Here is a 26,594-nt window from a genome sequence, read left to right on the forward strand (position 1 = left end):
TCAGGTCTTCTAAAAGTCTGGTAGTTGTTGTTCTCTTTGACATCTGGTGGGAGGACGTTCCACACGGCGGGTGCCACTACCGAGAAGGCCCTCTGTAACTTGGCTTCTTCATTGTAAACAACCTTGAATCTCATCTGGTACAATTTGGGCAGCTAGTGCAAGCTTTTGAGCACCAGAATTATGGAGTTAAGAGGTTCCACCTCCTCCATGGGAGCTGGGGCTGCCAGACCTCCAGATTTTACCATGTCTCCAGGTTTACCTGACGCACACCCTACCTTCAGGAGGCAGGAGGTGGGCTTGACTCTTCAGGTGGATATATAATAATAAGACACAGGTGGCGCTGTGGTCTAAACCATTGAGCCTTTTGGGCTTGCCCGTTTGAATCCCCGCGACGAAGTAATAATAATAATAATAATAATAATAATAATAATAATAATAAAATTTATTGTTTATACCCTGCCCATGTGGCTCCCGTTGCTCTGTCCCAGCTCCTGCCAACCTAGCAGTTCGAAAGCATGCCAGTGCAAGTAAATAAATAAATAGGTACTGCTGTGACGGGAAGGTAAACGGCGTTTCCGTGTGCTCTGGTTTCCATCACAGTGTCCTGTTGTGCCAGAAGCGGTTAAGTCCTGTTGGCCACATGACCTGGAACGCTGTCTGTGGACAAATGCCGGCTCCCTCGGCCTGAAAGCAAGATGAGTGCTGCAACCCCATAGTCGCCTTTGACTGCACTTAATCGTCCAGTGTCCTTTCCTTTTTATATATAGTATAATAATAATTATACAGAGATTATGTACACAGCTTTATTTATCTTGGCCAAAGGCCTGGTGGAACAGCTCTGTCTTGCAGGCCCTGCAGAAAGATGTCAAGTCCCGCAAGGCCCTAGTCTCTTGTGACAGAGCATTCCACCAGATTGGGGCCACAACCGAAAAAGCCCTGGCTCTGGTTGAGGCCAGCCTAACCTCCCTGTGGCCCGCGACCTCCAAGATGTTTTTGTCTGAAGACCGTAAGGAGAGGCAGTCCCATACCAGGAGAGGCAGTCCCATAATATGAGGGTCCTAGGCCCATAGTCGCCTTTGACTGGACTTAACCGTCCAGTGTCCTTTACTTTTTATATATGTAGTATAATAACAATTATACAGAGATTATGTACACAGTTTGCAAGCTTCAGCCCAGCAGGAGCTAGCTGCAAATGATAGCAAAACATTAAATATACATATTGCAATTATTTGCAAAACTGCTTTGAGAATTGGGGGCTGGTGGGGGAGAAAGTGCTGTGTTGGTGATGTCCCAGATGCTAGCCAATCACCATGGTCCTCAGCCAGCATTTCTCCAGGTCAAATCTGAAACGCTCCCAAAAGCTACATAGCAGGTTTTTTGTTTGTTTCTGAGTTTGTGCCCGGAAGAAGTTCCATTTGGAGTAGATCAGGTGAAACTAGCCTTAACCGATCTAGAGGGATGTTACACCTGTCTAACACGGTTGTCAATGAAAGCCAAGGCACTATTTGCTTTTCTGTGCAATGGCACTGCAGTCATTCATATTATCTCGCTCTCATTCTCTCTCGCACACACACATGCTCTCAACCGTTTTCAGTCTCTGAGTAACCTTTGGTCTTGTAAACACCATCAGAAGTGGCCATAACTCAGTTATTGCAGCATAACTGATAATGTAAACAAGCCCCAAAGTAGCTCGCATGACTCCACCAGGCAGAGCGTGTGATACACTGGTGTCCCCTTTCATGATCGGAAGTTCTTGCCAAAACATACAGATGAGTTCAGCTGTCAGAAAGGGATCAAATATCCCTACTAGGAGGGCGAGACAGAGAGCATAAAAGCAGCGTTTCATCCTCACCTCCTCCCTGAAATGCTATTTTTCTAGGTGCAATGAACTTCTTTTAATATAGAGGAGGTGCATCTGGTCGTGCAAGTATTTATTTATTTTATTTTATTTTTCTTCTTTTTTTTTTAGATTTTTATTGATACAGCAAGAAAAAAGAAACACAAATACCAAATTACACACGGGAATAACCATAGATGCATAATTTTCTTAGCAAACAATAAAACATATATTGGTCTTAACACCAAAGACCCAACCTCCCATCTATTCCATATTTTGATTTCATATTACTTATTGCCAACACACCCTTTTATCATAATTAAACTTTTTCTTAATATATCTAATTTCTTATATCTACCTTGCAACTATTACTGAAGTTCCTTGAATGCTGCAACAGAATTTAAACTACTATATTTATTTTTCAGATATTCTTTGAAAACCTCCCATTTTGAAACAAATTCCTGTTTTGATTTATTCTTTATTTTTTCTGATAGACCATCTAACTTGGCATATTCTGTCAGCTTTTGGATCCAATCTTGTATAGAGGGGATTTCATGACTCTTCCATTTTGCCGCGGTCAGAACTCTGCGGTCGTGCAAGTATTTATTAAGCGGCATAGCAGAGCTGCGAGTTTATTAACTCGGCAAAGACCACTTTCAGGCGTCATTCTCAGTGGGAACAAAACAGTGATGCAAACTGCCCAGGCTTTGGTTTCCCCGAACGACACCAGTGGAAGGCAGAGCAATCCAAGAGAACAATCTTCTCGGAAGGGGACATCTCTGACTTTAAAGAAAAACTAAAGATGGGCTTAAGGCTATACTCCACTGGAGGATTTCCTGTAGCTGAAACCTCCTTGTACACACCTCTCGCCTTCTCCTAGAAAAACAGCTTAAGGCAGGGTTCAAGGACATATGGCTCTCCAGTAGCTGTTGGGGCTTCAACTCCCATGACCATCAGCCATGCTGGTTGTGGATGATGGGAGTTGAAGTCCCATTAACAAAGGAAAGGCCAGAGGCTCCCTATATCTCACGGTGTTAAAGACACACAAGGGCAACTCCCATTCACTTAAATGAAGGACAGGAGACGTTCGCTGTGGACACCGGGCCCCTTGTTAACCAGCGGAAGGGGCCGCCACTTGGATTTCCCAGCACCTCAGGCCTCAAAATATCTTGGGCTAGGGCCGCCTTGTGTCGAATCCATGACTTTTGAGGGCCTCGGGGCACAATTTTCCAGATTTCTCTTTTTCCCCTCCGGCTTCTGACTCAACACTTTTCCAGGTAATTTGTTTTCTTTCTTTTTTTTTTTTTTTTGCACCGCCACTGAGGAAAGAGAAACGCGAATGAACAGGCTCGGAAGCCAGGGCTGAAATGGTTTTATAACAAGCCCTCTTATTTATTTATTTTATTTTTGGCTGCTGAGGTAGGAGGGGATGGCAGCAGCAGCAGCAACAACAACAATCCGTCCGAGGGCCTCCAAAACACTGCGAGCAAAAGGAAAAAAAATATCCAAAGCGAGATTCTGTTTTTTCTTTTTCTTTTAAAGGGACGCATTGTTTTGTTTCCCTCTTTCCCTTCTTGGCTGAAACCTGAAATGCTTTGGCTTGAGAGGATAAGATAAAGCTGTGCAGATCAGCCGGCGAAGCTCTGGCTATGAATCATTTGCTGCTGCTGCTGCTGCTGCTGTTTTGCTCCATGCCAATCTCCCACCATCCTAGGGAAAACTCAGGTAGTGCCTCGAAATCACAGCCTTCTCTCTCCTCTCTCTCGCTCTCCTCTGTTGAAGTTCTCTCGGCAGCAGAAGCACCCCTGGAGCACCTCAGAGTTCATCTGGGCTGCCAGCTGTCTTCTCTCTGGCTGGCATTTCTTCCGCCCTGCTCTAATCCTGCACAGATCTTGTGATCAGGTAATTCTCTCCTCTGCCCACTGGATATGACGCAGCAAAATTAGTACTGGGGTTTTTTTTGGGTTGAGAATGGGGGTGTGGGAAGCAGCTTCGGCCTGGCTGTGCTTCTCCAAGGCTTAATTTGCTTTCGTGACCTTGCTTAAGGGTGTTTTAAAAGCCTCCCATTTAAAAGAACACAGAGAGAAGATGAATAAGCAACTTTGCAGCTTCCCTTTCCCTTGTTGTCAAGGAAAAGCTGAACAGGCAGCTATCACAGAACGATAGGAAATTCTCCCTTACTGCAGGGCCTCAAGTTTCAAGAAGCAGTGGGTCTTTCCAAACGTATCAGCATGTTTACATTGCATAACACGGTGAATTCAATAATAATAATATTATAATAAATTTTTATTTGTACCCAGGCCAGAGCTGGGCTCAGGGAGGCTAACATCATAAAACTAACACAGTATACAAAGAACATAAGAACAGGCAATCAGTTAATTAAAATACATCTTAAAATTAGTTCAGAGCAAATTGAAATCTGGACAGATGGCAGTCCATGGGTAAAATTGAGAGTGGCTAATATTCTCCAGGGCCAACTGTTACCACAGGTCTTACAAAGAACCCGTGGGCGGGCAAGGAGGCCTCTTTAACGCCTATACAGTGGTACCTCTGGATGAGAACGGGATCTGTTCTGGAGCCCCGTTCGCATCCTGAAGCGAATGCAACCCGTGTCCGCACATGTCGCGATTCGCTGCTTCCGCGCATGCACGTGACGTCATTTTTTAGCGCATGCGTGAGCGGCGAAACCCAAAAGTAACGCGCTCCGTTACTTCCGGGTCGCCGTGGAGCGCAACCCGAAAATATTCATCCCGAAGCATATTTAACCCGAGGTATGACTGTACAGAAAGAGAAGAATCAGACTGAACCCTGGCCAAAGGCCAGGTGGAACAGCTCCGTCTTGCAGGCCCTGCGGAAAGATGTCAAATCCCGCAGGGCCCTGGTGTCTTGTGAGAGAGCGTTCCACCAGGCTGGTGCCACGGCCAAAAAGGCCCTGGCTCTGGTCGAGGCCAGTCTAATCTCCCTGGGGCCTGGGATCTCCAGGGTGTTATTATCTGCAGACCTTAAGGTCCTCCGTGGGGCAAACCAGGAGAGGCAGTCCCGTAGGTACGAGGGTCCTAGGCTAGGAAAATGAAACTGTCAATATCATCATGGTGATAGAAAGATAGATACAGGACACGGTGGAATGGTATCCCATGGGAGGTGGTGGACTCTACTTCCGTGGAGGTTTTCAAGCAGAGGTTGGGTGGCCATCTGCCGTGGATGCTTGAGCTGAGATTCCTGCATTGTAGGGGGGTTGGACTAGATGACCAACCCTCGGGGTCCCTTTCAACTCCTAAATTCTGTGATTCTAGTTTAACCATCACGGTTGTTCCACCACTACCTGGGGACAAGATGAAGCCTTGAAGAACTTTGCTAGGGGGGACACAGATGCTCTGCAGAACTGCCAGCCATCTGCACTGTGATGGCCTGGGACTCGGGCTCGGGCTCGGAACCAGAGGAGACTCAGTCTGCACCGGATCCTTTGCCTCAGGCATCATCTGAACCAAGTCTGGGGCCTGATCCTGAAGTCCCAGTCTGCACAGGTTCCCCTGCAACAAACACCAGCTGGGCCGAGTCAGGGGCCTGAGCCTTCCCTGGCTCCAGATGCGGGGATTACTTCGTTGCCTTCAGCTGGGCCATCACTTACAGCTGCTCCACTACCAGTTTGGTCAGAATAGGCTGAGGCGGCCCCTGGGTCTAGTAACTCACCGACGTCTCCCGAGCTGCAGAGACTGAGGTCTGAGAGAAGGAGAGACCTGAGTACTTGCAGGAGGAGTGCTCGCCTTCGGGCGAAACAGGGAGGTGAGTCGCCAAGGGATCAGGACCGGCCGCTACCCCGACAAAGATAAAAGGATGTCGGACCCTGCCGCAGGTTGCGGGAGCAACATCGCTGTATTGTTGTTAGCCGCCCTGAGCCCGGCTTCGGCTGGGGAGGGCGGGATATAAATAAAATTTATTATTATTATTATTATTATGATAGATTCTGTCTGAGATTCTGTACCTGTCCTTGCCTGGTTTCCTGCCTTGGCCCTGTCAGACTGACTCCCAGCAGAACCTTTGGATTCTGGACCAGTCCTGGACCATGTTTCACGGGTTACTCCTGGGCCCAGCACACGCATGCTCTAGGATTGCCCTTTGAGGACAAAACAGAACCACACACTAGTTGGTTCCATGAACACCTGCTAGGCCACCTAGCTGCAAACCCAACATCTCATGTTCTGTCAACCACAATGAAAACCACTGAAAGTTCCAACCGGATGAACAGAATACAGTTTCCCACCAAGTGCAGATACAGACTCTAGTAAAAAGCAAACTCTCTGTTTACTACCCGATTGCAGGAGAAATCGGTCTTCTTCATCTGGGCCCAGATGTCAGTAATGCTTAGGCTGGAACCTTCTCCAAATTGTTTGAGGTGGCAAACCATTACACACTTATCTGGGAATTAGTCTCATTGAACTCCGTGGGACTTATTTTTGCAGAGGCATGCATATGATTTTGTGCTGCCAGTTTGGTGCAAATTATTGAAAACAATTCTCCTGAAATGGGTGGGGTGAAAATTATACTACTTCTTTTTTTAGGTGGTACATACACCACAGCAGAAATCATCATGGGGGAAAATGCATTCCCTGTCCCAGTTTAAGGGGAAGTGGACTGCAGGAGAAGCAACTACTTGTTAGTCCATATTGCATCAGTTAAAACCATACATATCTCTGGCACACTTCCCAAATCTAGTATGTTCCAGATGTTGTTCAACTGTATCTGACCATTTGCTATGCTGGCTGGGACTGATAATAATAATAATAATAATAATAATAATAATAATAATAATAATAATAATTATTTATTATTTATACCCCGCCCATCTGGCTGGGCCTCCCCAGCCACTCTGGGCGGCTTCCATAGAAACCAAAAATACAGTAAAATATCACACGTTAAAAACTTCCCTGAACAGGGCTGCCTTAAGATGTCTTCTGAATGTCAGGTAGTTGTTTAATAATAATAATGAGAATCTGAGTCCAAAACCCATGAGGGGCACCAGGTTGGGGAATGCTGATCCTAAGTGCTTTTGTGGAAAAGATTCAGGGATTAAATGCAACACCTACAGTCCAATCCTATATATGCCTACTCTGAAACAAGCGCAATTGAACTCAGTGAGGCTTACTCCCAGGTGAATGGGCAAAGGACTGCAAACTTGGGGTCACTCTTTTGCTATAAGGAGATCAGACAAAAATGGTTCTTCCCTCTAACTGTGCAAAGTCCAGCACTGAACCGTATTGAAGAAGACCGAATATCTTATTAGCGGCAGGGATCTGACTGTCACACGATGTAGTTTTTCTACAGCCGTGCCTGCCAAAAATATGAAAAAGTCATGTAATGTGATAGTCTCATTTCTCCCACTAATAACATACTCAGTCTTCCTCAGTGCCAACCGCCAATACATCTGCCATAATGTATACACATTTTAAATGGAAAAATAACGACGTTATTTGCTGTCACAGGGGCGCAGAACGAGGAATCTTGCTGATAGGGTTCAGCACGGTTCTCTTCATGAGGTTTATTTGTGTGTATGTGTTGTTATAGGGACGCGGGTGGCGCTGTGGGTTAAAGCCTCAGCGCCTAGGATTTGCCGATCGTCAGGTCGGCGGTTCGAATCCCCGCGGCGGGGTGCGCTCCCGTCGTTCGGTCCCAGCGCCTGCCAACCTAGCAGTTCGAAAGCACCTTCAGGTGCAAGTAGATAAATAGGGACTGCTTACCAGCGGGAAGATAAACGGCGTTTCCGTGTGCTGCGCTGGCTCGCCAGATGCAGCTTTGTCACGCTGGCCACGTGACCCGGAAGTGTCTGCGGACAGCGCTGGCTCCCGGCCTATAGAGTGAGATGAGCGCACAACCCCAGAGTCTGGCAAGACTGGCCCGAACGGGCAGGGGTACCTTTACCTTTACCTATGTGTTGTTATGTGACTCGATATAATTAGGGTTATGGGCGGAATCAACACAAAGTTGCCCAACCTAGTTCCACTTGGCCTCTTTGTTTGCTCAGCAGATATGGGGTCAAGTCAATGCAAGCAAAACATTGGCTTGGTAGGGTTGAGAGTGGAATCTGAGATCTCTGCAATGACCTTCCTTGCAGCTTTTGAGGCCTGTACAAAGGCAGCCTCCTTGCATATGGCCTGGCAGCTGAAGATCTGGAGGGAGAGAGGGGGCGATTCTGACTCCAGCAAGCAGTTTAGGAAGGTGGACCACCTCTCCCCTTTCCACACATTATTTCAGCAGAGCAGAGTCAACTTCAGCACCACTGTAGGAACAGCAACAGCGCGACTGATCTCCCGCACAGATCAGCCGACCCTCGCCCCATCCGCTTTCCGCAGCACAGAGATTTCGGCAAGCAAGATTTCCGAACGCTGTGTTTCCCAAGCTTTTGATACTTGGGGCATTTAAAAAATATATGGAGGAAAATTTGAGGCATGCCTACGCTCAGAAAGATTTTCCTCAACCCTCTCTCTTCATCCTTGCGACTAGGGGAAAGTTGTCTTCTCCTTACTAATCAGTCAAGGCTCAGGGACAAGGCAGTGCTTTCTGGGCAGGTGAGATGCTTCCGAGATTTTCTCATGCCTTTCAGTTGCACTGGAAATCCAAGTGACACTCCCCATATACTGGCAAGAGGCTAGGGAGGGTATCAGTGTTGCACCAGGCCTAGCTTTTCCAGCGATCGTACTGCTGCGGGTGAATTATGACAAGCCAGCTTAGTTTTTCAAGTCACATTTTTTGACTACTCTTGCATCTCACTGAAAGAGTTCCCCACACAGAATTTGGGAATGGGAATGTCTTAGTGGGTGCGAGAGAATGTGCTGGGTGCTTGGAAAAAGTAGGGCTCGGAAATAACAATACGTTAAGTGGAAGGGGTAGCGCTGTGGGTTAAACTACAGAGCCTAGGACTTGCCAATCAGAAGGTCGGCGGTTTGAATCCCTGCGACGGGGTGAGCTCCCATTGCTCGGTCCCTGCTCCTGCCAACCTAGCAGTTTGAAAGCATGTCCAAGTGCAAGTAGATAAATAGGTACAGCTCTGGTGGGAAGGTAAATGGTGTTTCCGTGCGCTGCTCTGGTTAGCCAGAAGCGGCTTAGTCATGCTGGCCACATGACCCAGAAGCTGTACGCCGGCTCCCTTAGCCAATAAAGCGAGATGAGCGCCGAAACCCCAGAGTCGGTCACGACTGGACCTGATGGTCAGGGGTCCCTTTACCCTTTACCTTTTAAGTGGAAGGGAGGCGTTTTGTTTCAGAAGCGTCACTGAACCTTCCAGTTTGCTGCTCAGTGCAAAAGTCTAATTAGCTAAATAACCTCACTGTGGAAACTTAAAACACATTGTGGAGATGGAGAAATTTAGATAAACAAGAGAGGTATTAACCTAGTACTGAAACAGGTTGTTGTTGCTGTGATCAACAGAAACAGTCTTACAGTATGAGACAACTCCTAGAATCCAATAAACAAACAGCATCTCTGGAATTTAGGATTACATCATATGGAACCATAGTAAACACTTATCATCAAATTAATATTTTTGCATAATACAATGCATTATTGTAACCCTTAACAGTTTGTAATTTTAACATAGTTTCCCCAAGTCTCAATAATGTGGCACTTTGCTGTTGCCCATACTCTTACAAAACCCTTTTTTTGTTTTGTTACGTTTCCAAATGTGATTGCTAATATTTCTCAAAGGCATGGGAGTTAAATAATATAGGTCTGCTTCAAAATATTTCACTGGGATAACATATTTTACATAGTTTAACAGAAATATTAATGGGTCCACATTTTCTAGGGACCTGTATAATGAAGTCCTGATTATTTGTTTATATTGAAAAACCAGGTATTTCCTCAAGCTTATGACAAGATGATGTTTGGTGATTTAAAAGCATTTCCAAACCTCTTACTGTATATAGTATATACTATGTGCAATATAAAACCAATGCCCATTAAAACAACAATCTAAAATAATAAAGCAATGGTACAAAAACTGATAAAAGTGAACAAAACCAAACCAGAAGATTCAAACACATAAAATACATCATTTTGATCTTAAGGGTCAGGGAAAGCCTAGGCAAAAAAACAAGTCTTTACTAGACACCTGAAGCAGGTAATAGTTGCAGCTTCATTTATGGCAAAGGGAAGGGCAATCCATAGTACAGAGGCAACAGCAGAAAACGAATGTTTTGGGGTCACTACCCTATGATATTCTGTGGGGTGCGGTGCCACAAGCAGAATTTCCCTAGGTGTTCTAAATGATCTTACAGGCAGCACCTAATTGATGGCTCATATAATTAGTCCCCATGCTACCACTCTGAAGTAGATCATGATTCCCATTGTACATCAAAACAAGGCTGAGACTGGGAGACAGGTTCAAATCCATGAAACAAACCCATGGCTGTGTTGGGATTGAAAGGCAGTTTCTCCATGTCTATATGGCTTGAAACCGAACTGATCGGCCTCATATAGGCCACTTGCTGGCGCATCAATCAGTGAGCACTAATGTGTGAGCAGACAAGGATGAAAATAATTTATGCTTGATGTGGGCTTCCTGTAGACATCTGGTTGGCCTCAGTAATAGGATGCTGGACTAGGTGGGCCTTTTAACCCGATCACACAGGGGATATCAATGTTCAATCCATGGTTTTAATTGTGGGCTTGCAAAGACAAACAAGTCATCAGTTGATGCTGAGAGCATATATCTGAAGTCCCTAAACTGGAGACAGCCAACACGATGCCTCCAGATTATGTTCCTAAACCATGGGAATAAACCAGGTTCAAGTTTTGGTTCAGGTCTATAAACCACGCACTGGATGGCCCAGAGAAGAGAGGGCACACATTTCTTGACTTTATGAGCCTGCATTAAAACAAAACTATCGACTGCGAGATGCGTTCGACAGAAGCGACGTTTTGCGGAGCACATCTTCCAGATCCCATCTGCTTCAGGCTGTAACTTCTCTCCCCCTTTCTTTCGACACAAACAAGTTTTCCTCCTTCCTCGTTTCTGCTTCTGTCAGCACTGCAAAGGCCCGAGACAGCTGCGGAAGAGCAAAGCTGCATTTTCTTTATGCCAGAAGGCGCCTTTCGCCGAGTTGCTCAGAGGGGCTGTGCTGAGACCCTGTGCAATCCCTGTGGCAAACCGAGTGATGTTGATACCTAGCAAGCAGAACACAGACAGGTTTTTGTTTTGGGGGGGGGGAAACAAACAACCCATTTACTCCTGTTTCCCATCAGTTGTTGTTATCATCATCATCATCATTATTGCATTACTCCACAGGATAATAATGCATTCTCCCCCATCAATTCCGTTTTACTTGTTAACTTTTGGGGAAGCTATTCCTGCTGCTTGAAGAGACCCCGTAGCATCCAATTCTCCCGGGGCGCCCCCCCCCTTTGCAAATGTGCTTGCTCATTACTGTACACCTCTCCTCTTGCTGTTTGGAGAGGCATCTGCGCCGGATTCCTCTTGCTGCCTCTCCTGTTTCTGATCTCGGTGTGGTCCCCCCCCCCCTCTGTTGTTGTTGTTGTTGTTCCTTGTTTCCCCCCAGACAAAACTTGGTGATGCTGGTGGTCTGTTGCAAACAGCCCGGCGTGTTGCGTCGGCGGGGGTTAGGCGAGATGATGGTGTGGTTTGGGGCTTCTGGGTTGGTGTTTTGGCTTTTTCCTCTTTTTTTTTTTTTGGCTCGCTGCTGCTGCCGCCGCTGCTGCAGAGTCACGTGGGAGTCCCCGAAGTTTCCATAGCGAGGCCTCTCGGCGTCACATGATGGCCACGATATAATGAAACAACATTGTAGCGAGGGAAGCAGTGCCCGAGCGCCGGCGAGAGAGAGGCAGGCGCGCACGGGGAGGCGGAGAAAGTTCTCGGGCGCGCCGGCAGCAGCAGCAGCAGCAGCAGCAGCCCTGGGAACCCGGTGGGGCTTCGGCCGAAGGGGCGTCGCTCCGGGTTAGGGCAGCAGCAGAGCCGGCCGCCCCCAGCCCGGAGCGAGAGGAACTTTGCGCGCCAGCCTGCGTGGGAATTGCACCTGCTCCGGGCCGGAGAGCGCGCGCCTGGCCATCATAGGATTGCAAGGGATCCCGAGGATCATCTAGTCCAGCCCCCTGCAATGCTGGGGGGAAAGGGGTCCGCCTGGAAGATGATCGGGTTTGGAAAGAATTGCTTGGGGGGGGGGGGCGAATTATTTCCTACTCTCCCCCCCCCTCCTTCCTTTTTTCATCTTGTTTGGGAAGAGAGACCCGCGCCTGGATCGCGAAGGTGAGTTTATTTATAGGGAGGATTTGTTTGGGGGGGGGGGGCAATGGTTGAGGAAATGGCAAAGATGCGCATCCCCGGGCAAGGAAGGACGGCGCTCGGCGTTGGGTCGGTTTCCGAGACGCTGCGTTTTCCTTTCGCCACCTCTTCTTGGCACTGCCCGGTTTCCCCTCCTGGCTCTGCTAGGAAGGCAGAGCGAAGGCCGGGCTATTCTTTAAAGAAATTCTTTCCTTTTTTTGTTTTGTTAAAGAGGCGATCGCTCCATGGTGGCGGCGGCGGCGCTGCTTCCGCGCGGGGCTCCGGGCGCACCGGGCTCGGCGGGCGCCCCTCCTGCGGGCGGCGTGGCGTGCGTGCGCCTCGCCCCCCCCCCCGCGATGTCCGCATTCCAGCTAATGTTGCGCAGATAAAATTCAAACTTGAGGTAAACAGAGGAGGAGGAGGGGCGGGAGGGAGGTTGTTTCCATCCTTAGATCCCACCTCCTCCTCCCAGGCGGAAACACCTCCCGCTTCAAGAGATGACAAGTCCCCAGATCTCCTCCAACCCCATCCATCCCTAGATTCCTTCACTTCTTAGGTGGGCAGGGGCTCCTAGCTGGTGCCCGGAACTCTCCACCAGGAGTGAAAGAGCAGGTGTCTTTCAGGCATCCTCTCCCCAAGTTTAACAACCCAAGACACCACCAATGTTGGGCTTGTTTTTGGTTTACCATTTGGCAAACGCCATGCTCCTTTCCATCTTTCCTCCAAGGAAAGGGGTATTGCAACCTCTCTAACCTCCCCATATTAAAAACCTCCCCAGCTGTTTTAATAAGCCAGAGCAGTGTTTTTGTACAGGGGCATGGAGTAGTGGACTTGGCCTCGGTTATCTTGCTTGTGCTCCTGACAACAACCTTGCGAGGTAGGCCAGTGTCACTGTGCCTGTGTTGCAGTTCGGTGCGGAGGCGGAAAGAGGGGAGGGGGTTGTCCCTGAGGCCTACGGGTGAGTTTCTGGTAGAGGAGGAGGAAACGTTCCCTCCTTGCTTCATGGCACAATCCAGGGGCGAAATACGGCTTTATTTCACCCAGGTCAAAGACTCCAGTTTGGGGGGCACACACCCCATGTACATCTGCGTACACACACAGGCTGGGAGCCTCAGTGGCGCCCCTCTGGAAGCTTCATCTGGAGCAAAAATCCAGCTAGACACCCCCCCCCCCACAGCCCCATAGCTATGGCCCTGGCAGAATCCCTATCACTACCTCCTCTGCCGTTTTGCTTGGGCTCTTGCTTACCTAAAAAAAGCTCTGTGTGTATGTGCAGACAGAGAGAGAAAGGGCAGAAAAGGAAATACAGTATACTGTATGACCCTCTTCCCCACCCTTGCCCCAGGAAACCCAAGGCTTAAGGTCCGCTTCTCATTTTGCTCTTACAATACCACAGCATTGCTGAAAGCAAGAGGAGCAGTGCAGTGGGGAGTTCTGTAGTAGTGGAGCTTACATCTGCAAAGAGAGGGTTGATGAACGTAGGAGCCAGTGGAGGAACGCTGGGCTGGTGGGTTGTGTGGTTGTTTTTGCCAAACTTCTGGGCAAAGGAGAGAACCTCAGGGGCGTTCGGTGGGTGCTGCGCTGTAGACCTTTGCTGAAAGACCCTCCCTCTCCCAGGCACCTGCAAGGAAAGTCGCGGGAGCCTTGCTCTCTCCTTGGCCTCTGGTCCCCTTAAGGCTTCTGCAGTTTCAGGCATATCGCTCATGACATGCAAAACGCTGTAATAACAGGGTGGAGGTTTGTGGGGGTTTGTGGAAGCGACAGCTGGGCGTGCGTGAGGTTAGACGGTGTTGACAGCTGACTGCGTATGTGGCTCAGCGGCGTTGGTGTTGGTGGAAAGAGGAGAGTGAATGGTAGTAGTGAAGGGGCCGGCACACAGGTAGTGTGCGACCAGCGGTGGTGGTTTTTGTGATGTGCTTCCTGCGGGGGGCTGGGGGTGGGAAGCAGACGGATGCTTTTTGCCCAGTGGGATGCTTGAGGCTGCCCAAACCGCTTGGAGGGAGGTGCAGGCGATGGATTGGTTAACTGTGGGTGGAGATGTTTCGGGAAGTGCTTGTTGTGTTGAATAACAGGCTAGCTGTTAAAAGAGTGTTGCATGCCTGCCTGGTGTCTGTGGTTGTTCCTCCGCCACCTCCCCAGGCCTCCTTGCCTTCCAGGGTAATACTTAGCAACTTCGCTGTACGTTTTGCATCCAGAGAGAGCTGCCTGTGCAAACATTTCACTAATTAATTGATGCAAGTTTCCCCTCTGCGAATGTTCTCTGGTGGCGGGGAACAGCTTGCCTCCAGTGGCATGCAGAGAGAGAGACAGAGAGGGTTAGTGAGGAAGCCCGAAGCTGGAACATTTAAATAAACAGTCTTAAAGGCATATTCATATGCATACATAGGTCAATTCTCTCTCTCTCTCTTTGTATTTTACACACACACACGATTGCCTCCTAGAAGCTCAGCTCAGTTTGGGTAACAACATGTTATTTAAAACTGTGGCAACGAAACTGGAGAAGTTGAATTATGAGGAAGTGATTAGGCTTTTCCGGCATTTTTCTTCGGTAAAAGGAAAATAACCTAGATTCCTCTCTTCCCCCTGTGGTGAGACGTCTTCTTTTATTTAATAAAACACTTTCTAAGATATTTGTAGTACTGGGTCCCACCACAATCTTCCCTCCCCCCCCCCCTGCAAAAAACCACCCTTTAAAGCTGGGGTGAAGGTAGGGTTTTGCAGATTGGCCGGTTAGAAGAGAAGGCAGGCTTTAAGGCTGACCGATGTGTGCGTGTGAAGCATTTGAGAAGGCAAAAAGTAGGAAATATGTCATTTCCCTGTGCGCATGGAGCGGGGTATTGGATGTTCACAGGGTTGCCTTGGGGTAATCTCAGGATAAAGGAGCAGGAGTCCCACACGAGTATGTTTCACCCACGTTAAATCAGCTTACAACTACCGTGGTTTCTTGAGCTTCACAGATGAGTTAAGGAGTCTTTATTTGCTATGGCAATAACAGTGTTGGTATCTTCAGATTAAAGACCATATATATATATATGGACAAGGAGTTGATTCTTCTAGGTAACACAGCTTAATTGAGAGTATGAAGCCTCCCCCCACAAAAGAGCCTGGGGGAAATTTGGGGCCATTTGTTTTCCGACTGGCTTAGGCTAAATGTAAAAGGGCCTTTGGTCTGATTGTGTGTGTGTGTTGTTGTTGTTGTTGTTGTTGGGAAGCTTCCTCACACTGCTGTACATGTTCCATGGCAAATTGGCCCGTGTGTGTGTTTTTTGCCTAGCACTACTGACCCACAGCTAGGATGGTTTGTGGCAAAGTACAAGATGTTCAGTACTGTGCATGGGAGAGAGCTTGCGAATAACCAGCTCACTGCAGGCTGGGAACCAATGCATTCAGATTCCAAGCTCCCGATTTCTGCCTGGCGATGGTGTGACACGCTGCTAAATGAGGGCAAAAGACTGGTTTGTTGTGTGTGTGTGTGTGTGTGTGTGTGTGTGTGTGTGTGTCTCATTCTGGGGAGAAAGGACTCTCTTCTGGAAACCACAGCAGTCTCTCCATAGAGGAAGGTCACTAATTTTGTTGGGACAGGTTCTGAGGGTACAAACACAGGCTAGATTATCATAAACATATGCTTTTTAATGTCTCTGAAGCACCATGCTTTACTGGACTGGCTGGAAAGCAGTTTTCGTAAGAAAAAGGGGGGAAGTAATCTGCATTATTTTGTATCGAAGAAGGGTGTGGCTGTGCCGGATTAATTGATGCGTACGATCTTCTGTACGAAACATGGGCTGTTGTGCGTTGCGGGCTCTGTGTTAAGATTCGAGAGCTGCACTGGGGAATGGTTTGTGTTTGGGAGTCCAGGGTTTTTAATGGCAAGGTAATGATGGGGTTACGAGGCACACAAAACAATGCAGAAATTGTGGGGCCTGGATGCGGCCAAGGAAGCAACAGAAACAGCAAATGGTTACCAGAAATGGAAGGGGGTGGGCAGGAGAGGTTTTTGCAACCTGTGCGCATGTGTTCATGAAAACAGGGCAAACATGCACAGACTCTTATAGCACATTCATATATGTAAAGACCTGTGGTGCCGGGGTGAGCCTTGTTCTAGCGTGGGGTCCTGCAGAGATTGCAAAAATGTTGTTTGCTTCGAACCGGAACGGATGCACATGGTGCTGCCATGTGAAGATCTGTGCCTCGATAAGAGGTTCACGGAGGTGGCCGACGCCATTTTTGCAAGGCTGTGGTGCGTGGGGATCTCGTATCTGCTGCATAAAAACTAGCTGATGGATGGCATCATCCTCTTGTTCCGGGATGCTTCTTGATCAGCGCAAGATATGTGGGCCGCCATAAATAAGGTTGAGAGGGAGGCAGCTGATCCCACAGCATGGGCAGATATGCTTCAGAAAGACGCGGGGAGTGTTCCTCTTGACGCAAACATCATTTTGCACATGTTCACAGGGATGGTACCCAGATTGGTTTATGGAATCCTTCTTAGGAGGGAAGCTGTGCCCAAAAGCACCCTGCTTTTCATGGCATGCTTTTCAGAAACCAAGTACTGGGGTTGTGAAGAGGTTTGCCCTGCTGTGTTGTCTTGTTTTGTGGGAGAGAAAGAGAGAACAGATGCTGTGAAGAGGTTTCATTTTGCGGAACTGCTGGTTTTGTTTCGTTTCTCTTGCACGAGGGTGGCATTAAAGTCAAAAGGGCATTTTTGTAAGGGGGGGGGCAGACGTTGCAGTCCCTGATGTATTCTCAGGCATTGTGTTGAGTTTGGGGCATTTGTTTTGTGGAATAACGGATGGATGCTTAGAAGGTGTTTGCTTCCATCATTCCTCCTCCAGAACAAGGACAATGTTTCTTGGCTCTGTGTTGGGCTGGAAAGCCCTTCGCAATTTAGGCTTCCCTTCACGTCTTTTGTGGGATACCTCGCACTTTATATAATAAAAAAAACTATATTAAAAAAATTCCAAGCGGGCAGCCTTGTTAGTCCGCTTCACGCACGCACAGAGCAATATCTATCAATTGCCGTTAGGGGGCCCTTGACACCTCCTTTCACGCGTAGCGAGGTTCACACGTGCACCTGAAATGAGGCAAACTGCTCTGGAACTGCGCGTATCAACCTCCTCGGATTGGCTCCCTTTCTGCGCCTGCCTGTCCTGCGCCCCGAGAACGCGGATTTGGCTGCCTGACGCGTAACATGAGGAATGTTGTTGTTATTGTTGTTGTTATCATTTTGTGAGGGGAGACTTTTGTGTGGGGAAAGTGTCGGACTTGTTTTCAGGCGCGTCTTGGGAAGGAGCGGCTTTCGCGTGTCTGAGGAGAGAACCGTGTCTCTTCCTCCGTGTGAATGTGTATGGGTCGCCTCAGGAGTTTGTTTTGACAGCCGGGCTTTTCCTCCCTCCCTCCCTCCCTCCCTCCCTCCCTCCCTCCTCGCTGTGACGTGCCAAGCCCCGCCCACCCCGCTGCGCTCCCAGCCAACATGAACACGAACGCAGCTCCCGCTGCCAAGCAGCGGCTTCCGCCCTCAGCCTCCCAAACCCGGCCGGCGCCACCTCGCACTGACTGCGGCACTGCCGCCGGCGAGCCCGCCCACACACTCGCGGCCGCCTAATCGAAACCCTGCGCTCCTCCCTCCGCAATGTTGCCAGCCAATCAGAGCCTAGCGCCGCTGCCTTGGAGCCACGCCCTCAGCTTCCCCCCCTTCTCCCCCCCTCCCTGGCGCTCTCCCCCGCGCGTGTGCTGATTGGCTTCTCCTCCTCAAGTACGTCTCTCGCTCTCCTCTCCTCCGCTCCCTCCCCTCCCTGCCTGCTTCTCCAGTGTTTGTTATGGTCCGTCCTCGTGCCGCCGGCTCATTTTGTCACGCGGCAGGGCCTCGCGCCGCCCTTGTCCCCGCCCCTTCTCGCTCGTTCGCTCCCTTCCCTCGTGCTAGCTCCCCCCCCACCCCGAGCCTTGTGGCGACGAAGCTTCTGATTGGCCGAGAGGAAGGCGGGAGGGAAGGAGGGGAGCTAAAAAGCGTTTATGGCGTTTTACCTCAGACATCCTGGTCCTTGAATTTTATTGGATTTTATACTAAACGCACGCGCGCGCACGTAGTTCTATTTATATTTATACATACACTCACGTACATAGATTTACATACGTACATCTCTATGTATATCTACATATATATATACATATACATACGTACATCTCTATGTATATCTACATATATAATGTATATGTAGATTTACATTTATAAATATATGTGTGTGTGGAGAGAGAGAGAGAGAAGTCTGTATATCTACATATATAGCTATATTCCTATATATTCCTATATAGAATATATATGTAGATATATGCAGACAATAATGGCACTGCCTGCTCTTGGGTTCATTCTTACGGATGGACAAAACTCTGAAGAATAGAAATAATCCTCATGATTATGCATAAACGTTTAGTTACCATCAGTGGGCTCCTGTTGTCAGAATAATTTAACCCCAGTTTTATTCTCCCACAACAACAAAACCCTTTAAACTGCATGTTCAGTCACTTCAACAGACGGAAATGGCTGCTGTGGCTTTTGTCTCTGCCTCAGGGGAAGCTGCACCTGGCCAGTACCTGCCTGCCGGCTGTTTAATACAATATGGTCAAGAAGTTCCCTTAGCTGCCGATTGGACCACCCCACCCTCATCTTCAGGAAATGTTGTGTTATTTCAACACAATGGCTGCGGAAAGAAATGTTGCAGCGCTAGATGTGGGAGTGGAGCCCATTGATCCCTGAATTCTAGCAACTCATCATATAAATATAATAATAATAGTACAGTGGTGCCCCGCAAGACGAATGCCTCGCAAGACGAAAAACTCGCTAGACGAAAGAGTTTTCCATTTTTTGAGGTGCTTCGCAAGACGAATTCCCCTATGGCCTTGCGAGTTTGTTTCCTTTTTCTTAAAGCCACTAAGCCGCTAATAGCCGCTAAGCCACTAATAGCCGTGCTTCGCAAGACGAAAAAACCGCAAGATGAAGAGACTCGCAGAACGAATTAATTTTGTCTTGCGAGGCACCACTGTATTGTGTGCAGCATTTGTTATGGCAAGAACAAATTGCTGCCTTTGTAAAGAGAGCAGGGATTAGGGAAACTGTGCCCTTACATGTACCATTATTAGGACTATAGTTCCCATCGTCCATTGCCATTGGCCATGGTGTCTGGGGCTGATGGGAATTGGAGTCCAGCAACATCCGCTCACACCCTGATACAGCCCAAGGGCCGTATTGCTGCCTGGGCTACCTCCTGGGGGCCACATGCCAATGATAGGCCAGGGCCAGAGCCACAAGTGGGTGGGAGCAGCTGAGGCAACACTGATACTTGCAGAGAATTCTTACTACTCTGAGTTAAATCTATATACCGCCCGTTGTCCAGAGAAGATCACAGGGCGGTATTACGGCGCCAAAATGCAAAATGCAAACCCCCAAATGCATATCATAATCTCAACAACAACCGATAACTGCCTCGCTCCCCACAAACTCAATTAAAAAGGCCATAGATGGTTTAATCAGCCAAAGGCCTGGCTATCGAGTTACTGCATAACAGAAGTGTCCTTTCTGAATCCCATCCCACACCCTTCTCTGTCTTCCATTCAGGCAAGCAGGAAGCATTATCAGATTTCAAGCAAAACAAAAGTGCGCAAGCAAGGTGAGGCTGCAAGGGGATCTGTGCAGCCAAAGGCCCAGACTTGGTGTTTCACTAGGATTGCCACGTTTTGATCAGCTCGTGATCCTTTGCATTTAAGATTTTGCAGACTTCGTTTAGGGAATGCTAGTGTGTTTTTTCTCCATGCTGGGCTGAAGCATTGCTTTATTGTTTTGCTGCTAAATACGCAAAAGCAGGAGGCCTGCCTTTTGGTCAGCAACCCCAGGACTAGATTCATTCTCAAGCTGGCTTTATAGCAGTTGCACCTTTGATGCTGTTGCCAGCATGAATCCCACTGGCTTGCAGTCTCCGTCTCGTATTTGAGTGGGCTATTGCTGGCCAGCCAGATTCCTTGCAGGAACCTCAGTAGATGTTGCCAAGATTATTAAAACAGCCACCACCAGGTAGCTCTGCCGCTGCTGATTCGGCCCTGAAGGTTTCCATTATACGTCCCCCACCCCTTTGTTTTTTTTTTTGCGCGGCACCAAAATAGCTGACTGCAGGCTGGTGACTCATGAGAAAAACACCTGTTTGGTCACATTTGAGCAGAGCGAAACAATGCGGCAGGTAGGCAGGCGGGCAGTTGCGAAAAGGAGGATAGTGGGGTTTCTGCACAGAGGAGGAAATTTTGGAACGGAGGAAGCTTCTCTGTCTAGATCTGTATTTTCTGCACTGAGTCACAGTGGCTCTCCAAGGTTTCAGGGCTGGGAATGTTCCCAGCCTAACTTGGAGCTGCCAGCAATTGAATCTGGGACCTTCTGAATGCAAGAAAGTTGCTCTGAACTATGGTGAGAGAGGTTCCAAACTCTGTCTTTTGCATCGTTGTTAAAGCTGCAGGAGTCTCTTAGGCATCTGTTCTGTGTTTGGCCACTGTCGTGTGAGGATATTTATTTGTTTAAAAGCATGCATAAGTGCCTCAATATTTTGAATATCTCTAAGCAGTTATAATCTGGACACTGGATGTTAGCTGCCTCTAAATCTCCAGATTCAGCAGGAGGCAAAATGACCATGGCTTGTCCCACCCAATGTTTGAAATTTCCCAGGCGCATTTTGCACCTGGTTATCAGCTATTGGGACCAAGTGAAAATGCCTGGGCCTGACACCATCTGGAGGTGCATGTTTTTGCATGGGTCTTGCCTGTTTTCACACACTAGGAACACACCCTGTAGAATCCTGTCCGTTATATTTTATCTGCACAATCAGAATGAATTTCTGGAAGCAAAAAGTCATGTTGAGAAATATGTTTGTTTACATTTGTTCTGCATTTGAAATCATTCTTCCTGTGCCCCTTTCCAAGGGAGGTGTGTAGCACCCTGCTTGTGGTTAACGCTTAGCTGGAATGAAATATTCAACGCAGCAATAGAGAAATTAAAATAATAATTTATTTGTCAGACAAATAAATGAGAGGCACAGTGGTATATGGTTACCAAGCTCTGGCCTGCCCTCCTGCCATTCTGGCCAGCACTTATATTTCCTTAATCCAGCCCCCTTGCTCCTCCTGTGGCTGCCTCTGTCCAATCAGCCTGGTTGAAATTCCTATTGGCTGTTTGCTAGAACCAATCACAAAAGATACACCCATTTCCTTTTGCCCTTTTATGGGAAACAAAAAGCTATATATTCTTCTATCTATAAATGACAAATAAGTAGTAATATATCTTACATGTGTCTCAACAAGGAACCTTAATTACCAGCTCACCTCTTGCCCTCCTTGCCCTATTGCCCTCCAAAACAAATGGTTAATCTTAAATTTTTATCTTAAACAGATGTCAAGGATCTTGAGTTCACATCATCATTGAAAGATCTCCTTCTCTTGGAGGTCTTTAAACAAAGGCCTGACAACCATATGTGTGCTCTAATGATGTTTCCTGCTTGGCAGGGGGGCTGGGCTGATGGCTGATGGCCCCTGTGATCTCTTCCAACTATATGAAATAAGAATCTAGCATAAGGATTTAACATTTCTTTCTTTCTAAATCCTTTGCATAATTACATTTAAGCCAATATATTTAATACATAACATAGATAGCTTTTTAGAAGAATAAACCTTCTCAAAGTAAAAAAGGAAGGAACAGTTTCCAGCCTCAAAATAAGATAGGAAGAAACCTATCTTCTCCAGCCAAGCCAGTTGCCTTTTTCACTGCTCTTGACCTTTCAACCTTAGGAAAATATGGCTCAAGTTTAATGGGAGGCACATGGTTTTATTTTACTATTTACCCACTCTTAATTATGTTTATCTCTTTTTTTTTATCTTCTGTAATATGTAGGGTCAGTGTAACCTTGGCTCTCAGCCTGTAATTCCCTTTTTACGACTTTGAGAATTGTTTTCTGCTATAAATCAGGGGGCCCCCTTGTCCAGGAGAATAAACATTGCCAAGGTTCTTAGGCAGCTGGTCTTTTGCCTGGCATAAACATTTGAAAATCTTTAAGCTCTTTTTAAGATACAGGCCTTAATCAAAAATATAAGCTTATGATTAGATGCCTCAGTGCAGAGGGTGGTGAAATGAGAATGGGCCTTTTCAGTGGTGGCTCCCTGTTTATGGAATGCTGTTGCCGGTAAGGCACACCTTTCAGTAGCTGCTTTTAGGTGCTGGGCAAAAACATACCTGTTCGCCCAGGTCTTTGGAACTTAATTTTAGCAGGGTATGGTGGAGTTGTATCTTCTATATCTGTGTACATCTATGTACCTTACTTACGTATTTTAGGTTGTGTTATTCTCTTTTTATATTTGTTTTTTATATTTGTTTTTTAGCGTTCCCTTTTTTTGTAAGTTGCTTGTGAGTTTCATTTATTTTTGAAAGAAAGCAACTAGAATAATAAAATAATAGAACTGTACAGTTGGGGACCGCAAGAATCATCTAGTCCAACCCCTGCAATGCAGGAACATTTTGCCTAGTGCGAGAAAAGTCTTTCTTGAATAAGAACATTTTCAAAGGGCAAAAGGACAGGGACATAACAGACTCCCCCAGGAAGAGAATTTCACCACCTTGGCACCAGAAAAGGCGTTGCAACCAGTGTCTGGAAATGAGGATATAAGAACCTCAGCTGATGCTACAGCTAAAGAAATTATTGACCCCGCTTTGCAATCCTAGGTGGTTCTACTTGGAAGAAAGTCCCATTAAGTTCAATAGGACTTTCTCTTAGCCAGGCTAATGGGTATAGGATTGCAGCCTTAGCCATTTTCTCTTTTGAAGCAGCTGGCAGGCTTGCTAGCACACTAATAACTTTTCCAGCTATTTGTGGGCTGCCTATCGGATAAAATTATTGCGAGGCTATATTCTTCCTTTCCTAAAACACATTTCTGCTAGTAAAAAATAGTACCCTTTTTTTTGATATCTGCCTTGCTGCTGCTTTCATTAATTTTATTGAATTGATGTTTTTTTTCTAATGTAGGAAAATTATTTCTTTTTTGAACCCGAAATTCTGTCCACCTTTCCAAATAAGGGGAAGGGCATCCTGTTGTTATGGTGTCCCGAAGCACAGTTTGTACTGTACTGTTTTATGGAGCAGTTATGATCATGAATATGGAGGGTAAATTTAAAAGGCCCATGACGGATAGCGATTATGCCTTTGCTTTGTGGAAGTATGTAAAAAAATATCTATTATTCTCCTTATGCAAGAGATGCCTGTGGCTTCACAACAAGAGCTCAGAACGTGCCAAGTTTTCAGAAGTTTCAAATTCAAACTCCTTACTTTTAAAAAAAACAAAAGTCAGAAGAATTCAAAAGGCATCTGAAAAGGAAATGGCTAATGCATCATTAATCCTACAGTACACCGTAATTTGGCTTTTCAGAACTTGAATAACTCTTGCTGATATTTTAACCCATACCAAGAACTGCCACTGAGATTAAATAAAATGCCTGTAACAGTACAAAATATGATAATGAACTAAATTTTTGATTTGCTCATGATTGTACATCGAGATCTAGGGGCCATTTGGTGGGGAGGGCGGACAAGTAATCCTATATACCATGCCATCTTTATCCTAGGTGCCAGAAAGCCAGCCTAGACTCTGAAAGATTCTCGCCATACTTATGGTATACTTATGGTATGATAAGGTTAAGATCAATAAGGTCTTTAAGAACCATATTGTCAGGAAAGCAGTATTTAATGTCTGGACTTATTGGAAAACAAAACTCCGAGGTGGCTTTCACCTCTGGAAGCTAAGGCCCGAAAAAGACCCAGTATGGAGGCCAAATGGCCAAAATATTGGGAAATATTAGAAAAAGATGGAGACAATTGGAAATTGCAGAGTTTGGAGAAAATGAAGGATAAAGTGCGAGACTGGTTACATTACGCTCAGATTAAAGAAGTCTTTAAAAATGATAAAAAGGTAGGGTTCCAGGTGGAGAAATCGGAAGTTGGAAACAGAATTGTTAGAACCAAAGACTAAGGTATTATCAAGAATGTATAACTTGCTGTTAAAATGGAATACACAAGACGAAATGGTTAAATCGGTTATGATAAAGTGGGCTCAGGACATTGGGTATTATGTTTGAGGACTGGGAAAGGTTGTGGACCACTGGGCTGAACTTCACTGCATGTAATGCTCTGAAGGAAAATGTAATGAAAATGATATATAGATGGTACATGACCCCAGTTAAACTTGCCAAAATATACCATTTGTCTGATAATAAATGTTGGAAATGTAAAGAACATGAAGGAACATTCTTTCACCTCTGGTGGACCTGCCCTAAAGTGAAGGCCTTCTGGGAAATGATATATAATGAGTTGAAAAAGGTATTTAAGTATACCTGGCATAGCTATTCTCCCTTTGACAAGTGTGTGGCAGGCAGAAATCCAGCAGGTGAAGTTTCGCTTGCCGCTCCGAGGCACCAGAGTCCCTGTAAAAAGACAAGCGAAATGTAAACAACCCTAATCCAAATCCAGGGAATTGTGCTGCCCCTGCTCATATATTTCAGGGTTGCTCTCTGTTCCGGGCACGCATTGAATAGCTGCACGGCAGTCAGAAACTTAACAGATGCAGCTTTTTAGTTCCTTCCTCCTTGTGGGGGGAGGGGAAAGCTTCCACGATGGATTTCTGCCTGTTATACAGCTGTTGGAAAATGCAGCGCCTCACCCAGCGTGGAAAAGAAAAGCTGAAATTACTCTACGTAGTGCCTTGCCTCTGCAAAATTCACAGAGGGAAGGGAAGAAGGGCAGAAGCCCCAACTGGGAGAGCTGAGAGAGAACACAGCCTTTGAGATCACTGGGAGGGGAATTTACCTACTAGGAACGAACCGTTCTGCGTTTCTTCCTGTGCGGTATATATACGGGGTGCGGGGGAAGGAAGGGTGTGTGCATTCCCTTGGTAGATGGAAACCACCGACTTCTGATGTGTATTTCCTGGTGTTAATGGCCATAGGCAGGGACCTTGGCTTATTGCACATCAGAACGTAAGAATCCCAGAGAAGGAAAGCCCAGTTCTCTCAAACAGTGGAGGCTGCTCCATTAAGAATGCAAGGGCGTAAGAAGAAGGCTGCAGGATCAGGCCAGTGGCCAAGCAGGTCCCTGTGAGAAACCAGCAAGCAGGATTTGAGCACTCTCCCAGTGGTTTCTAGCAACTGGGGGGGGGGGAGAGAAAAAAAAGGCAATACCCAAATATAAGCTGCTCCCTTAAAATCAGGTTACAGGCTGAAAATCACTGTGATTGGTAGAATTGTAACTCCGGGCCAGTTTAAGCCTTTGATCTTGCAAGCTCGCAAAAGTTAAAATCGCAAATCGCTATTCAGTTGCTGCAATTCCGATGACCCCCACCTTCCTACAGTTCCTCCTCACCCAGTTCTGTCCCAAGCAATGTGAGGCACCTTCATCTTGTCGGACTTTCCTCTACCCTCTTCATACCTCTTTCGATTTGGGGAGACCAGGGGGGAGAAGAGCTGCCCGTCGCAGGAGGGGGGGCACCCTGGATTCTTCACCAGCCTGACTCATTTCTGCCTCTCCTCTCCGGCCTCCTCTCCTGCCTCTGATTCTGGGCTGCTCTCTGCCACAGCCTCTTCCTGCTCACTAAGCCCTGTTGCCTCTTCAGCTTCTGACACCTCCTTCCCCCAGTCTTCTCCATCTTCTCCCTCTGACCGCTCATTGTTGTTCCACCACCAGTCCCTGGGCTCTGAGCCTTCTTCCCTTGGAGGTCCCCCAACCGGTTCCTCCCACCATTCCTCTGCGTCCGACCAGCCCACGACACCCAGTAGCCTCTAATCACTGCAAGTTACTTTCTGCATGACTTTTCCTGTTGTGTGGTGACCCTCCCATGTCGCCCCACCCAGAGGTGTGGCCTGGGGACTTGCGTGACGGGGGGGGGGGAGAGTCATGCGACGAGCATGATCCCCACGGCAACCGTGATGTGTGTTCCTGCCAGTGATGGCGTGGGAAGGAATGCGTCAGTCATTGGGGATGGATGTGCTTGCATGGTGTTATGCAGCTACGTTATGCCATCCTGTGGGTGGCACCGCAACCCAAGGACGCCATGGTCTCCATTGTTTAGATAGCTGCTCTCCTGTTCTTGTAGCTCGTATTTTCTTCCCTTGATCTTTCAGATAGCTCAGGGCAGAACTATGTGTTCGCTAAATTCATTTTCCTTTATATTTACCCTTGTGTTTTTAAATAGCAGCTGTGGAATGCGTATGGGATTAACTCTTCCACACCTCCATGCCATGGTCTTATTGCCTCCTTCCTATACAGAGTATACAGGGACTTGCCGATCAGAAGGTCGACGGCTCGAATTCCCGCGATGGGGTGAGCTCCTTTTGCTCATTCCCAGCTCCTGCCTACCTAGCAGTTCAAAAGCACGTCAAAGTGCAAGTAGATAAATAGGTACCGCACTGGCGGGAAGGTA

The 26,594-nt window shown here is 47.2% G+C and overlaps 3 long non-coding RNA genes across 3 annotated transcripts in view; all 3 read left to right on the plus strand.

Moving 5' to 3' along the window:
- The window catches only part of LOC307225377, a 216,792-nt gene that overhangs the window by 31,519 nt on the left and 158,679 nt on the right, over window positions 1–26,594 (plus strand). Inside the window, exon 2 of the long non-coding RNA XR_013842951.1 lies at window positions 7,400–7,763. This is a non-coding gene — a long non-coding RNA (uncharacterized lncRNA). The remainder of the gene's footprint in view (window positions 1–7,399; window positions 7,764–26,594) is intronic.
- On the plus strand, window positions 1,822–5,709 carry LOC307225706. Its single transcript, XR_013843146.1, has 4 exons — window positions 1,822–1,909; window positions 2,419–3,114; window positions 3,620–3,739; window positions 5,131–5,709. It is a non-coding gene; the product is annotated as an uncharacterized lncRNA (long non-coding RNA).
- The window catches only part of LOC307225301, a 136,520-nt gene continuing 121,719 nt past the window's right edge, over window positions 11,794–26,594 (plus strand). The window contains exon 1 of the long non-coding RNA XR_013842830.1: window positions 11,794–12,092. This is a non-coding gene — a long non-coding RNA (uncharacterized lncRNA). The remainder of the gene's footprint in view (window positions 12,093–26,594) is intronic.

This window comes from Podarcis cretensis (assembly GCF_951804945.1).
Source record: "Podarcis cretensis genome assembly, chromosome: 10".
Classification (NCBI taxonomy): Eukaryota; Metazoa; Chordata; class Lepidosauria; order Squamata; family Lacertidae; genus Podarcis; species Podarcis cretensis.